Below are 14,668 nucleotides of genomic sequence, written 5' to 3' on the forward strand. Positions count from 1 at the left end.
ATGAGGTTTAACAAAAGCAAGTGTAGAGTCTTGCACCTGGGTAGAAATAATTGCATGCACCAGTACAGGCTGGGGGAAGACCTGCTGGAGAGGAGCTCTGCTGAGAGGGACCTGGGCGTCCTGGTGGACGACAGATTGACCATGAGCCAGCAGTGTGCCCTTGTAGCCAAAAAAGCCAATGGCATCCTGGGGTGCATTAAAAAGAGCGTGTCCAGCAGGTCAAAGGAGGTGATCCTCCCCCTCTACTCTGCTCTGGTGAGGCCTCATCTGGAATATTGTGTCCAGTTCTGGGCTCCCCAGTACAAAAAAGACAGGGATCTCTTGGAAAGAGTCCAGTAGAGGGCCACTAAGATGGTGAAGGGCCTGGAGCATCTCCCCTATGAGGAGAGACTTAGGGAACTGGGTCTGTTTAGCCTTGAAAAAAGAAGGCTGAGAGGGGACTTGATCCAGGTCTATAAATATTTGAGGTGTGGGAGCCATAGTGGTGAGGCTGGTCTCTTTTCAGTAGTGCGTGGGGATAGGACTAGGGGTAATGGGATGAAAGTACAGCATAGGAAGTTCCACACGAATGTGTACAAGAACTTCTTTACAGTGAGGGTGACGGAGCACTGGAACAGGCTGCCCAGGGAGGTGGTGGAGTCTCCTTCTCTGGAGATATTTAAGACCCGCCTGGATGCCGAGCTGTGCAACGTGGTGTAGGGAGCCTGCTTTGGCAGGGGGGTTGGACTCGATGATCTCTAGAGGTCCCTTCCAACCCCTACAATTCTGTGATTCTGTGATTCTGTGATTCTGTGATTCTGTGATTCTGTGAAGTCACCTCACCACCCAGGCAGGACCGCTGAAATCAGTGGGGTGCACCTCTCCTGTCCAGGAACCCGAAAGAGGTGATAATAATCCCAGGCCAGCAATTGTAGTATTGATATGATGATTTTATTCAAAGTCTTTGTTAAACAAAGAGGGAAGGAAGGGAGGGGTGCGCTGGGGGGGGGAATAGGAGGGGTGGAGGAGGGTTGATGTCAGACTGTGAAATCAATTTTTTTAATCTTAATTCTGCTTCAGAAACAACATCTGATTCCCACGCTCTCTGCTTGGTATTTTGTCTTTTGATGCAAACACATAAGCCCCATTGGTGCCTGGTTCAGCAGTTCAGCTTCCTTTGTGCCCTTTGCCTGGTTGTAGGGAAGGTGGCAGGCTCTGATTCAATGAGGGTGTTGTATGGACACAGTATTTATTGCCATGTATCCAAAGGTGCAACAGTTTCTGGAAACCCATGTGGGATCCTATAGGTGATGGTTCTCTCGCCACCAAGCATCCAGTTGCCAGCAGTGGGTGAGTTCACTGGGACTTTGGGGATGGGAGGTGCCAACTAGCAAGCCTTCAATATCTGCTACTAAAATCAGACTTGGAAGCACGTTACACGTGGGAAATACACTTGGTGCAGGAAAGGGGATTTCCTTAGCCATCAAAAAAAGATGAAACTGCAGATCTATCAACAAAAATGTAAGCACGTGACACTTGACTTGGCGGGTCTGTGGGAAGGTCAGCTTCTCCGTGTTTGTATTTCAGCCATCATCCTCCACACTGGAGAGGATTTATCCGCTTGGCTTGCTTAATTGCAGCACGTTTCACACGCGTGGATAACCTGTGCATATTGCGTCACTACCCCTGTGGCCTGAGGTGTTGCACCAGGCTGGAAATAAATAATGCCTTCTTGGGGTTGTTGAAGCTCTGCAAAAGTTTGCCAAGCAAAGTTGTGGATGCTCCATCCCTGGAGGTGTTCAAGGCCAGGCTGGATGGAGCTCTGGGCAGCAAGACTCTGTGGGTGGCATCTCTGCCCGAGGCAGTGGGGCTGGGGTTCTGAGTTCTTCACTGTCCCTTGCAAGCCAAGCCATTCTATGATTCTGCATTTCTATGATGTAAGCACCAGCCCCACACAGCCCTGGTGCAGTGCATCACAAGAGCAGCAGCCTGTGGGGAGCCGCCACCCGGAATCACAGAGATGTGAGGTCACAATGCCCCATCCTATGACTGTGCTGAGCTGCGTCATGAGCTCACAAGACCTGGCTGCAGGCTTGGCTCAGTGCGACACTCACTGTGGCTGCAGCGGTGGTGTTGGAAGCGTGGTGCAAGTGTGGGGGCGGACATGGACCCTGCCCGCCTTGTCCTCTTCCTCCTATTGGTGGCCATGAGTTTCCAGGAGAGCTGTGCTGCTCCGTGGTGAGCACGGGGAGCAGGTGAGTGGGTAGAGATGGGACCCAAACTGAGCAGCGCTGGGAGCAAGAAGTCAGGCTGTGTCCCCACGGCCCTGTAGTACACTTGCCTGGGGCCTGCCTTCCATGGGGGTGTTGCTGGGTAGGGGGTGATGGGCAGCACTGCAGGAGCCGGGCAAGAGCCCGTGGCTGCGCTGCTCCCCAGGGCTGGCTCCAGCCATGCCAGGCTGTAGCTCTGCTAATTGCTGGCTGCAGCACAGCCTTCGTCCTGGGAGATGCCCGGGGAGAGTTCAGAAGAGGCGTGCTGGGCGTGCATGAGCATTTCTGCTTCAGGCTCATGGCACTCCCCAGTTTCCAAGCCAGAGCCCCAGTCCACAGCCCAGGGGAAGAGACAGGTGTGCTTTCCTCCAGTGCCTCAGTGTGACCTTGCTGTCCATCAGAGGCCTCCCAGTAAGAAAGCCCTGGGGGGTGCATCTTCTTCCACGTAATCTGTGAGAGATGTGGCACGTGGCCCGGAGAGAGCACTGCATACGCTGCCAGGTGCCAGCCTACGGGTCATCCCGTCCACCCTGCAACTTTGGAAATCATGACCTGAGTTATTCTCCCATGCCCCACATCCAGTTACTGAGGGAGATGGAGATCACACCATATAGTGCATATAAGTGGGAACTTATCTCATCTGTTCTTGATTCTAGATGATGAGCTTCGTGCTCCCTTTCCGGATGCTCCTTTGGATCCGGACTTCATGCCTGTGCCTGGGGGACAACCCAGGGGTAAGTTGTGAGTGTCTGTTTCCTTGAAGGCTGAAACGTTCATGCTCTCATGGTTTACCTGGGTGCAATTTTACTGGAGATCCTCTCCAGGTCTTCCAAGCCTGTTTGTGCCTGGAAGGGTTTGCACAGATGAGCCATGAGTATTTTTTCTCTCGGAGAGCTGCCACGTTTCAGTGGGAAGGTTACCGCTGCCCCTCTGCAGCTGAGGGAGCCCAGACCTTTGTATTTGGGCTGTGGCATTCCCCAACCACCGCCAGACCCTACAGGTCACTCAGGGAAAAGGAGGCCCCCACATGTGCCGGAAGCTCTCCTCACCTGTGTCTGATCACACTTGTGTCTGCAGGCCCTGTCCCCTGTATGCTCTGCTACTCAGTTGATGCTGTAGTGTGTGACTAAAACTTTTCATGGGTCTTTGGTTGCAGAAGTGCCCCCAGTGTGGGCCTTGCCCGGTCATCGGTTTCCTCCTGTGCTGGAGCCCAGCTGGAATCCCAGCAGTGAGTACTCTGTCTTCACTGACTTGGCTGACTCGCCGCTGATCTTCAGATCTTCATGCACATGATATTTAACTTCATACATTCTGTTAAGGTCCGGAAAGAGAAGAGGATGAATCCAAACAAGGAAAATACTCTCAGGGCTCATCCCGTCTCCTGAAGCGACTGCTGAAGGAAATGGAGAAGGCAGAGCGTGGTGGGTATACTTCAGTCTGTTCACTGTGGGACCTGGGAAGCTGAGGTGTGATATACAGGTGTGGGCAGGCTGTAGCCTGCACAACAGGAAGGGATGGGTCAGAGCCGTGCTGCAGCCGTGTTCCGTGTATCACCTTGCAGGTGCTGTCAAGCACCAGAGCTGGTCTGCTGCCAGATGGTCTGCATCCAGCCAAGACCCAGAGGCAGCTGCTCCCCCAGCACAACCATTACTTGTCAGAGCTGCTTTGTGCAGTCATTGGCACCCAGATGGCAGCAAGTGGCAAAGTGGCAAGTGCTGTGCTTCTGTTCATCCAAAGCCCTCCATGCAGCTGAGCAAGTTCAAGGCAGGAGGAGCATCCCGAGCATCCCTGCCTTTGCTAATGCAGGAAATGAGGTGGAGATGCTAATTCTGAAGGTTTGGGCTGTGTGTTAGAGCTTGGATTTCAGCCTGCAGCTACCTGGCTGTGACGGGCTGGTGACAGCACAGTATGTGAGGGCCTTGCACAGGAGCTGATTCCTCAAGAGGTGTGAGGGAGTCAGCATTGTCCAATAGCTGGGAGGGCCCAAATGCCCTTGGGTAACAGAGGGGCTCACAGTGTACTTGGGGGGGGGCCTGGACTTTACCTGAGCTTGGGATTGGAGAAGCTCAGTTTTTGATGAGGGCACATGACATCCCGATCCTACTGCCCTGCTTTCTTTCTAAAGGAACGGACCAACAAAGTGAGCGGGATGCACTCCAGGAAGGTGGATATCCCACACTGCCCGTCCCGGACAGAGGAATGCAGGCAGCACCAACCGGCATGCCAGGTAATTTCTGTCCTATGATCATACGGTGTCACGAACCAGAGTCACTGCGTGCCTGCAGGCTCTTGCTGCCAGCTCTTGCACACCAGGTCAGCAGCCAGACCTGAGCGTGTGAGCATAGAGCACATGTAAAAGAAGCAGGAGTGTTTCTCCCCTGGGCTGGCTCTGGCTGTGCCCTGTGCTGGCTGAAGCCTGACCTTCAGCCTGGGGGGCGTCCCACAGGGGGAGCTCAGGACACGCATGCCGGGAAAAGCGTGAGGGATTCTGCTCTGTAGCTCTCCCCACGGACCAAGCCCAGACCCCAGAGTACAGCCCCAGCTCTCGGCCCAGAGGAGGACACGGGTAGTGCCTGTGCAGCCTCTCTGTATCCAACGAGAGGTGGAAGCAATCCTTCTTGTCCTCCGGTGCTTTGGCACCAGAGACGGAGGCACCCACTGACAAAATGACCTCTTGGGTCCATGAAGCACACTGAGAGATTATCTGTAGCGCAGCTGAAGGTAACATGGGACATTGTCTCATTTCTTCCAGGGATGAACACAGGCAAAAGCACAGAGGCTGCTGCTCACACATCTGTGCGGAAGCGCCGCATTCCGGTGACAGTCTCAGCGATGCTGATGCCTGCGCTGGTGCTGGCCGTTGGTGTTGTGATATGGGTGCTCAAAGACTACCTGTGAGTTGGCCTTTCCCCAGAACACCTTATTGCTGCATTAGGCAATGAAGCATTTGTGGTGCCAGGATCCTGGACGGCCAAATCAGCCGCTGGCAGTACACTGCCAGGACTTAGGTTGCAAAGTCTTTCAAGTTTCCCCTTATTTCCTGTCACTGAGTAGTGCTTTCTGAAACTCATTCTCACAGAGCGCGCAAGAGGGAAAAGAGAGCAGCAGAAGCAGCAGATGGAGCTGGGGAAGGCAACGAGACAGACTCTGACCCAGTCAAACAAGAATCTCCGTAATAGCTCCAGTCCGTTCCATTCTGCCATTGAAGAGGCCCGAAGTCTTCAAGGTCATCTGGAAGACCAGGAGCTTGAACTGAAAGCCATGAAAGAGATCCTTGGGAACAGTCCTGAGTGCTGCCTTCTGTCAGAGGACGGCCCTGAATGTGAGAGCAGAGCTTTTGTCCTTCATCCTGCATACTCCAGGACAGGTATCACCAGCAGTTTGAAGATTCTTAGCTCGACACAGCTACATTCCTGTTGAGGGTCCTAATGAGGACCCAGAAAACGAGCTTCCTCTGACTGCCGGACAATGCGTAATGTCTTTGGAGATGTGGGTGAGAATGGCTGGTTTCAGGGAGAGCTGACAGATGGCACAAGAGGACCGGTCCCTTCCAATTTGGTTGCGGAGCTTTCAGTTGATGAACTGGATACACCTGGAGATCCTGTCAGAATTCCTGCATTGCTCCATCTGCAAGACTACCATTGCTCCACTCAATGGAACAACTCGATGTTGAGCAGAATGTGGTTGAGCTCCTTCGGGAACTCTCTGAGGCGACTGACAGCGGAACTGCATAGCTTTATTGTATATTAAAAATAACCAAACAACTGTCCCCTCCCTCTCCCTTCCCCTTGCACCCCTCCACCCCTTCCCCCCCCCCCCCCCCCCCCCCAAAAAAAAAAAAGACAAAAAAAACAAAAATAAACCCTAAAAAACCAACAAAAAACAACCCACCCCCAATAAAACAAAAAACCAAAACCAATTAAAATCTCAATGCTGTTCTTTTTCTGGGATACACTGAGGTGACGCTTCTTCTAGCTTAGACTTTGCAATGAGTTTGTGTCACGGAGTTCTCTCTAGAGCTCACTCGGTGACAGTGGGAACAAACCCAGGGAGAAAAGGAACAAAGAACCTCCCCTCTCTAACAGCGCAGTGCGGCGCGGCCGAGAGGGGAAGGGAAGGGAGATTGTGAGTGGGTCTAGGAGGGAAAAAATGAAAAAAAAACAACGATCTGAGAATGAACAGCAGTTTAACGAACCCAGTGACACTAAACAACAACGATGTTGCAGAACGGTGGGAGAAAAGCAGACGACCACACCTGTCATTGACATGATCAGCGAATCTCGTTTATTCCTTGGCTGCGTGTACCTTTATAATACGGATAATCAGCTCATACATATTGCAAAAGTGGAGCTCATCATTGGTTCCCAATTACATACTATCCCCGAGTATCTTAACAGCTTGTTGTTATCATCCTGAAAGCTACTCCCTTGCTGAGTTCCCAGAACCATGGCTAGTTTCTAACCATCACAGGGCATCCTGATGTTCTCACCGTCCTTGCAGGTGTTATGGCTGCTTGATTAACCGCACCGTGTTTACGACCCTTCTCAGATAACTAGCTGTAAAAAACACTCTCTACAGGACCCCACAGATTACCTTCAGAATTCAACAGTTAGTTCTGTTTCCTTTCGGAGTGCATAACAACCTGAGCAAATGAATTGAATGACGTGGCTTGTTAGTCTGGTACAAACTCTGCTGTACACTGAAACTTGGTCCATTTGTAAGCAGGACTTTGTCCATCTCTGCAGGACAGCAGAAAACCCTTTGTGCTAATCATGATGCCAAGAAGCAGAATGCAGCAAATGGCAGATGATCCAACTGCTTCAGGTGTTCATTTCCTTAAAACTGTGAATAGTTTTGGACTGAGAGTTTGTAAGCAAAACGGAGCTCTTAAAGCTGTCAGAGATTATTCCTGCACTGTTCAATTCTATACGCATAACATACACAGGATCTCAGAACTGCGTTGCTTGAACTGGTGGAACTTGTTGAAGTGAACTGGGATGAGCAAGTTTTAGAACTTAGTCAGAGTGCTGTAAAAAATGGATAATCTCATGAGTATTAAGGTACAGGATTGCTATTTCTGCACTGAATTTGTTTTTATTTTACATGGCTGTGATCTGAAAGTTGCTTGAAACGCAGGCACCTAGGCACTGTTGTGTAACTGAATTTCACACGATAGGTCCTGAAATATCCTGGAATCTAAAACTCTGACTTGTTTTAAGTCTGCTGCTTGAGTATAATCAGGGTCATAGTGTCTGTGTGCAGTGTTTCTTTCCCTGTAATGCTCCACATCATTTCATTTTGGGAATATTGAAGGAAATGGACTATGTGCCATAACTGTTGTTAGAACAAAGTATGCCTGGTGTGATCTTATGCATAGGTTCTGTAACTGCTCTTCACAGCTCAGGTGTTTGACCTTCCTTTTGGTGAAGTGATGAAATACTTCTGGTTTCTATTTGTGCTTCTAGGCACCTTGAAGCTCTTAGGAATAGAACAATTGTCTCCATTTCTTTTCAGTGATATCAGTAACAGCTCGAGTGCTGCTGCCCACTAGGTAGACCCAAAGAAGCGGATTACAGTGAAACAACACACGAGCTGGACCTGCATGAGGATCACTTTCAAGACAGTGGCTCTGTTGCTTGAAGCCTATTTGCTTCTTCCTGCCGCCACTCTATTACCAAGTATCAACAGCCTCTTTCATGATTCAACTCGCAAACGTTTGACACTAAACCTTGTGTTTCTATGCCTTCCTAGGTGATTTGAGCCCTTGTCAACCCAAAGATCCAAACCAAGTAGTGATGTGCAGTGTGTTTCCATCAATGGAGAGTTCTTATTAAGCACGAATTGCTGCAATTCGGATGACAGCCTTCCACATGGTAACAGTGATGGACACAAGGGGCTCATCCATGTTCATGCTCTCATATCTCCTGGCTCTGCTGAAGATGCTGACCTGAGCCTGCCAGACACAGCAGTCACCTGCCTGGATTGTGACCCAGCGCCTTTGCAGTGCTGCCCATCCCAAGCACAGCCCGAGTGCCCCAGCAGCAGCACCACCATGCAGGAGCAGGTCAGCATCAGTGAGGTGAAGCTGAGCATCTTAGATGGGGACTTAGAGTCAGGCTGCCAGTCCCAGGCACCAGGCAGCAGCACAAGCTCTGAGCCACTCTCATCTTGACAAGAGGAGTCCCATCTTCACCCTTGACCTCTCAAGCCCTCCTGTCTTTTATTGAATAAAGTCACTCTCATGCACAGTCATCGCCTTGACTGCATTCTGAGCCTTCATTCAGAGGGATTGGGATGAATGCAACAAACAGCAAGGCAGCTCAGCTTGCAACACTCTGGCTGTGGGGTTCGTGCAGGCAGAGCTCTGGGTTCCCATTCTGCCTGGCTTTGAGATGTCTGCAGCAAGATCTCTACCATTTTGTATGGGAGCAAATAATCTCTAGCATCCAGGCTGCTGCTCATGATAATCCCAGTCTTCGTGGCTGTCGCTTTGTGATACTTTTCAAAGCCTTTTGATACTCTTTGATGCCTTGGCTGCTCCCTAACACCTCTGTCCTCCTGCCATGTTGACTCACGTCTCCCACTTTTAAGCTGGCTTTGCAGATCATCTCCAGCCCCGTCATCATCACGCTGCAGCAGGAGGTGCTCACCTGGCCCAATGTCTGGCAGTACTGCTTGTTCTGCAGATGAGCAGCTGCCTCCTCATCTCTTCAGCTACAGTAGTTTTTCTCAGGGCAGTTAGATGCAGTCATGCTCCTCTGGATTTGGTGTGTTAAATCCATGCTGCATGGCAGCAGTCAGTGCAATACAAAGGTGTTCTGTGTGCCACAGCATTTCTCCAGGGGCTGCCAAAGGTAGAAGCACAACACAGCACCATCCTTCTGACAGTAATGTCTGTAAGTTTTAGACATGTGAGCACTGCATCATCCCCAGCGTGTCAGTGCTTTTCCACACCAACCTGACTCTCACACTCTGCACTGAATGTAACTATGCTCTTGTGGAGACAAATGCTTTCTGTCACATCCTCCATCCCTGCAACCATTTGCCGGTAGGCAGCTCTTGCAGAAGAATCAAGCAGCAGAACCTTTTGCTCACCCTACAGCATGCAAATGCTATGAAAGCAGAAATAACCTGGCGTGCTCTGGGTCTGCAAGGCTGCACAGATGGGAGAGGTAGATTGTGTTTTTGCAGTGGAAGTTTCCAGTATTTTCAGTACATAGTGTAGGCCCTAACTGAATGTATAACCCTCTTGTAAAACAGCTGTATAAGTAGTTTTTCCACCAAGAAAGTTGCTGAACAGAGTTAAGTTCAGACTGGGGGCATTCTGACATGGGGAGAATTGAGACAAGCACAAGATAAATACAGGGTGGGTAGAGCCCAGCACAGGACAGAATGAATGTACTGACTTTTGGAAACATTGCCCTTCTCTCTCCTCAGAAAAGTACAAGGCAGACCTAAAAACAAGAGGTTGGTAATTGACCTTCTATGGAAATGAATCCTAGCCACAGTCTCGAGGAGTCTGTGAGCCTGAGATGCTCAACCAATGAGAGCCATGAGAGCATGACCTGCATTGGGTTTAGGGCATAGAACAGAATTGATTTCACTGACTGGTGTGCAGTTTCTCTCTTGCCAACAGGGGACGTGCGCGCAGTATTGCAATAATGAATAAGCACTGCTGCTATCGCTGCCATCTTTGCCTAACTAGAAATCTTTGACTTTGAGAGTTTCTCACACAAGGGGAGAGGGTAAGAAAGTAAAGAGGCACAGAAAACTAAGGGAAACTGCTCTTCTTTATCTTATCTATAAAAATTGATACGATGCTGTTGTGCACTTTCTTTTAATTTTATTTTTAATTTTTTGCCAATGTCAGTTAGATTGTTTTAAAATATCCACACACCAAAATCTGACTACCAAGCAAATGTAATGAAAATGAAATGAAGGTGAGTTAGCGGAAAGCACAAGGCCATATTATATTGGGCTCTAGCAAATTTACAGGCAGTCACTGCACAAAGAGGTAGATCTGAGTTGCACATTATATGATTCCCACAAAGATTAAGGAAATCTGAAGCTTTCAATATATTTTTTAAATTCTTTTTTCATTTCATTTTTAAACACCTGACCCAGACCCCAACCCTCACAGGAGCTGTAAAGATAACAGCATTAACCCGCAATGTAACTCTAATCCTAACCCTTACCCTGATTCTAAAATCGTCCCTAACTCCAAATGTAACAACAAAAATGATGCTAGAAGTTTGTAGCAAAAGGAACCTTAACCCTGATCATCATCCAAAAAAAAAATCATTATGGTAACAATAATCTTTACCTTAAAAGTAATATTAATCAGAGCCCAGATGATGCCTGCATCCAATCAGAAGCATGCTTTGTATTATTTAAGAGTTGTATTTTTTCCAATGAACTCTCTCTATTATCACTTTTATAAAGTAACAGAGTCTGTTCTTTTTCTCCTGACACTGTGCCTTACTCCTGACATCCCCTGGAAATGACCCAGATAGGGCACCATCAAAGTAATGCTAATAGTAATGTCAATCCTAAGGGTATCTCTAGCCCCAGTGTTAATGGGACGCTAACAACAATCCCAACAGCCTTAAACATTCTGGTGGTGTGAAAGAGGTGCTGCCTTGCACATGCTGGGCAGTCCCATTGCCTGTTAAATGCAGGCGGCAGCGTAGAAACATGATGCCCGTGGTCAGAATGCCCTGTGGCAGATCCTGGCACCGGAGAACTGACCGGAGAACCATGAGAGAACTGACAACAAATCACTCGACATCAGAAGCGACACAGTGGTTATTTACAAGCCTTGGGTGACCCAGACAGGATCTCAGAGTGGTGAATGTAGGTACAGAAGTTGTTACTACTCTGTTTTCTTCTAAAAGCTGCTCAGCTGCTTTGCGTTTCAGACCATCCCTGGCTTCACTGTGTGCATCTGTCCAATTGATACCAGGTGTTTTTTTTCATCTCAGAAATTGGGGGGGGTTGGGGGGGGGGCGGGGAAGGGACATCAATTCAATTACTCATTTATTTATTGACAGACATTCACGTTTGCTACGTTTGGAGAAGTTTTTATTTGTTTGCTGTGGTTTGATTTTTTCTTTTTTTCTTTTTTTTTTTCCCCCTTCCCTCCTCTTCCATCTTTGTGTTCTTCCCCTATAATCAAAAGAGAACGGATCCCCAGGGTCTGTCCCGCAGACGTTCTTTCCGTGGTCTCTGCTGCCACCTGCTGGCCAATACGCGGAACTGCCACTGCTGGGCGTTTGGTGCCGCAGGAAGCACAACGCAGATCTGAGTTCTGACCGGTCTACGCAGCAAATCCGCCAATCTTTATTGCGATAAGCCCTCCACATGGCATCGCGCATGCACTCAAACACGCAACAGGCATAGATTTCTCCTAACTCCTTGAGGAGCAGGCAAGCAGAACAACTGAGCGCACCACTGCTTGTGATTGGGCCACCCCCATCATAGAGATGTGTGTTAGATCTTTTACCCACCCCTGGACTGGCCTTGTTGTTTAACGATAACCTCTGAAATCTGAGTTACTGGTTCTACCACCTGTGGTGTAGAATAGGTAGCCAATAAATGCTCTTCAACTGTGATGTATCTTTATTCTGCTCCATGCCAAACCTGTGACCAAAACATCATAGGGGTTCACAAAGAACTCTGGCTCTGCCAGAGCCCCCATCCAGACCCTTCTTGAGTTACATTCACATCTAGTTTGGCTGAAAAGGTTGGACTATAAATACTCAGTGCTTGGGCCTGTTTAACAGATATTTTTTCCTGATTATGCTGTCCATCGATCTTTTTAAACTGAACTCCTGCTCTAATCTGGTCTTTAAACATTTGTTGTCTCAAGACCCTAATGGGTCCAGACTGGATTTCCTTAGGGGCTGGACACCTAAGTCATGGCAGCAGATGGTTCTCTGACCTTTTCACCACCATTCAGAGCCTGCATCTGGCCGTAGGCACTCTTGTCTCCCCATCAATTGGGCAGCCTGTTGTATTACAGCATCTGAGGGCCACTGGGGTTTCAGTATGGATAACATAGACCCATACTGATGTAAAGTTGATGGCTGTAGGATGAGATCCCTCGTTCCTGATGAAAAATTTATTGACTGGGCTCTCAAAATCATCTTCATAGATTGCCTCTTTCATGCCTAATTCTCTAATATAATTTTGTTAGTCCTCCATAGAGGACCACAGGCTGATATTTAATGGTATGTCATTCTTATTTGGCCATGTTATATGACACACAGCCATAAATCATTCACTGATCAAATGGCTATCCTCATTATGTTGGACAGAACATACAGTCTTTGCCTGAGGGCAGGGTGAGTAGTAATGGATGTCAGTTTTGAAATTTCCAGTCCATTCACCACAGCGCTTTCTGCCTCCATGTCCCATAACCAGAGCAGCTATGCTGGCATGCTCTCTTGGTTTCTGTCTAAACCACTGTACTATATCCATCAGTTCAGCTGCTGTATTATGGGCAGCAGGGTTTGGGGGGTTGGACACTGGTCAGGGCACTCCCACCAGCCTATCCTGCATTTTTTTTTTTCATTTTTGGGTTACAATCAGTCAGATCTCAAATAGATCTAGTCCAAATGGAACCTCAAAATCTGACCTTTTAGTGTCTTCATTTATAGAGTCCATTTTATACAGATTCCCTTGTAGAGGGTCCCCATGGTCCTCCAGAGAGATGTTCCTGATCTTCCATAGAAGAATGATTGAATTAGGTTTTTTCCCCATCAAAACTGCCACCTGTCTTTCCAGTTTTTCAACACTGTCATTCAATAGCTGATTTGCATCAGCCTGAGCCTCTTCAGTTATGTTCAGACAGTTCAAGGCCATCAGCAGTGGCCATGCCACCATGAACGCAGCTAACTGTCATTCTCAAGTTGTAAGTATGTCTTTGCTAAGACCATGGAAATACTCAGTCAGGTGGGCCAGGGACTCATGGACCCTCCCTCCAATCCACACAGGGCCCCATTTTTCAGTGACAGAAGCAATGCTGCATTTTGAGGATCCTAGGAATCCCAGGACATGCCCTGACAAAAGGTCATTCAAAGGCGTAGTCTTTCCCCATCCAAACCACCCCATGATATTCACAGAATCACTGAATTGTAGAGGTTGGAAGGGACCTCCAGAGATCATTGAGTCCAACGCCCCTGCCAAAGCAGGTTCCCTACACCACGTTGCACAGCTCGGCATCCAGGCAGGTCTTGAATATCTCCAGAGAAGGAGATTCCACAACCACCCTAGGCAGCCTGTTCCAGTGCTCTGTCACTCTCACCATAAAGAAGTTATTGCACACATTAGTGCAGAACTTCCTATGGTCCAGTTTCTGTCTGTTTCCCCTTGTCCCGTCTCCACACACTGCTGAAAAGAGTCTGGCCTCACCACTTTGCCCCCCACACCTCAAATATTTATAGACCTGGATCAGGTCCCCTCTCAGCCTTCTTTTCTCAAGGCTAAACAGACGCAGTTCCCTCAGTCTCTCCTCATTGGGGAGATGCTCCAGGCCCTTCACCATCTTTGTGGCCCTCTACAGGACTCTTTCTAAGAGATCCCTGTCTTTTTTGTACTGGGGAACCCAGAACTGGACACAATATTCCAGATGAGGCCTCACCAGGGCAGAGTAGAGGGGGAGGATCACCTTCTTCGACCTGCTGGACACGCTCTTTTTAATACACCCCAGTATGCCATTGGCCTTGTTGGCTACAAGGGCACACTGCTGCCTCATGGCCAATGTGTCGTCCACCAGGACGCCCAGGTCCCTCTCAGCAGAGCTCCTCTCCAGCAGATCATCCCCCAGCCTGTACTGGTGTATGCAATTATTTCTCCCTAGGTGCAAGACTCTACACTTGCTTTTGTTAAACCTCATCCGGTTTCTTACTGCCCAGCTCTCCAGCCTGTCCAGGTCTCGCTGAATGGCAGCACAGCCTTCAGGTGTGTCAGCCAATCCTCCCAACTTCGTGGCATCAACAAACTTGCTGAGGGTGGTCGTTGATGAAGATGTTGAAAAAGACCGGACCCAGCACAGACCCCTGGGGGACGCCGCTAATTACAGCCCTGCAGCCAGACACTGCACCGCCAACGACAACCCTCTGCACTCTGCCAGTCAGCCAATTCTCGACCCACTTCACTGTCCACTCACCTATCCCATACTTCCTCAGCTTTGTTATAAGGATGTCATGGGAGACTGTATCAGTTATAGAGGTTATAGAGTTCAATTCCTGTAGTCAATTTGGCGGCCCAGGTGGGACCAGCTCTGTTCGCTGCAGGACCAGCTGAGAGGGAGACACTTTTGGCGCACCCTGAGATTTCTCTGAAGAACTCCCTTCCTCACCTGATCACTGCAGGGACAGACAAGGACCACCCGTAGGTGGACCAGGTATGTGTATGGT

This window comes from Coturnix japonica, chromosome 9 (assembly GCF_054131305.1).
Source record: "Coturnix japonica strain WE chromosome 9, WE-NBRP24, whole genome shotgun sequence".
NCBI classification, from domain to species: domain Eukaryota; kingdom Metazoa; phylum Chordata; class Aves; order Galliformes; family Phasianidae; genus Coturnix; species Coturnix japonica.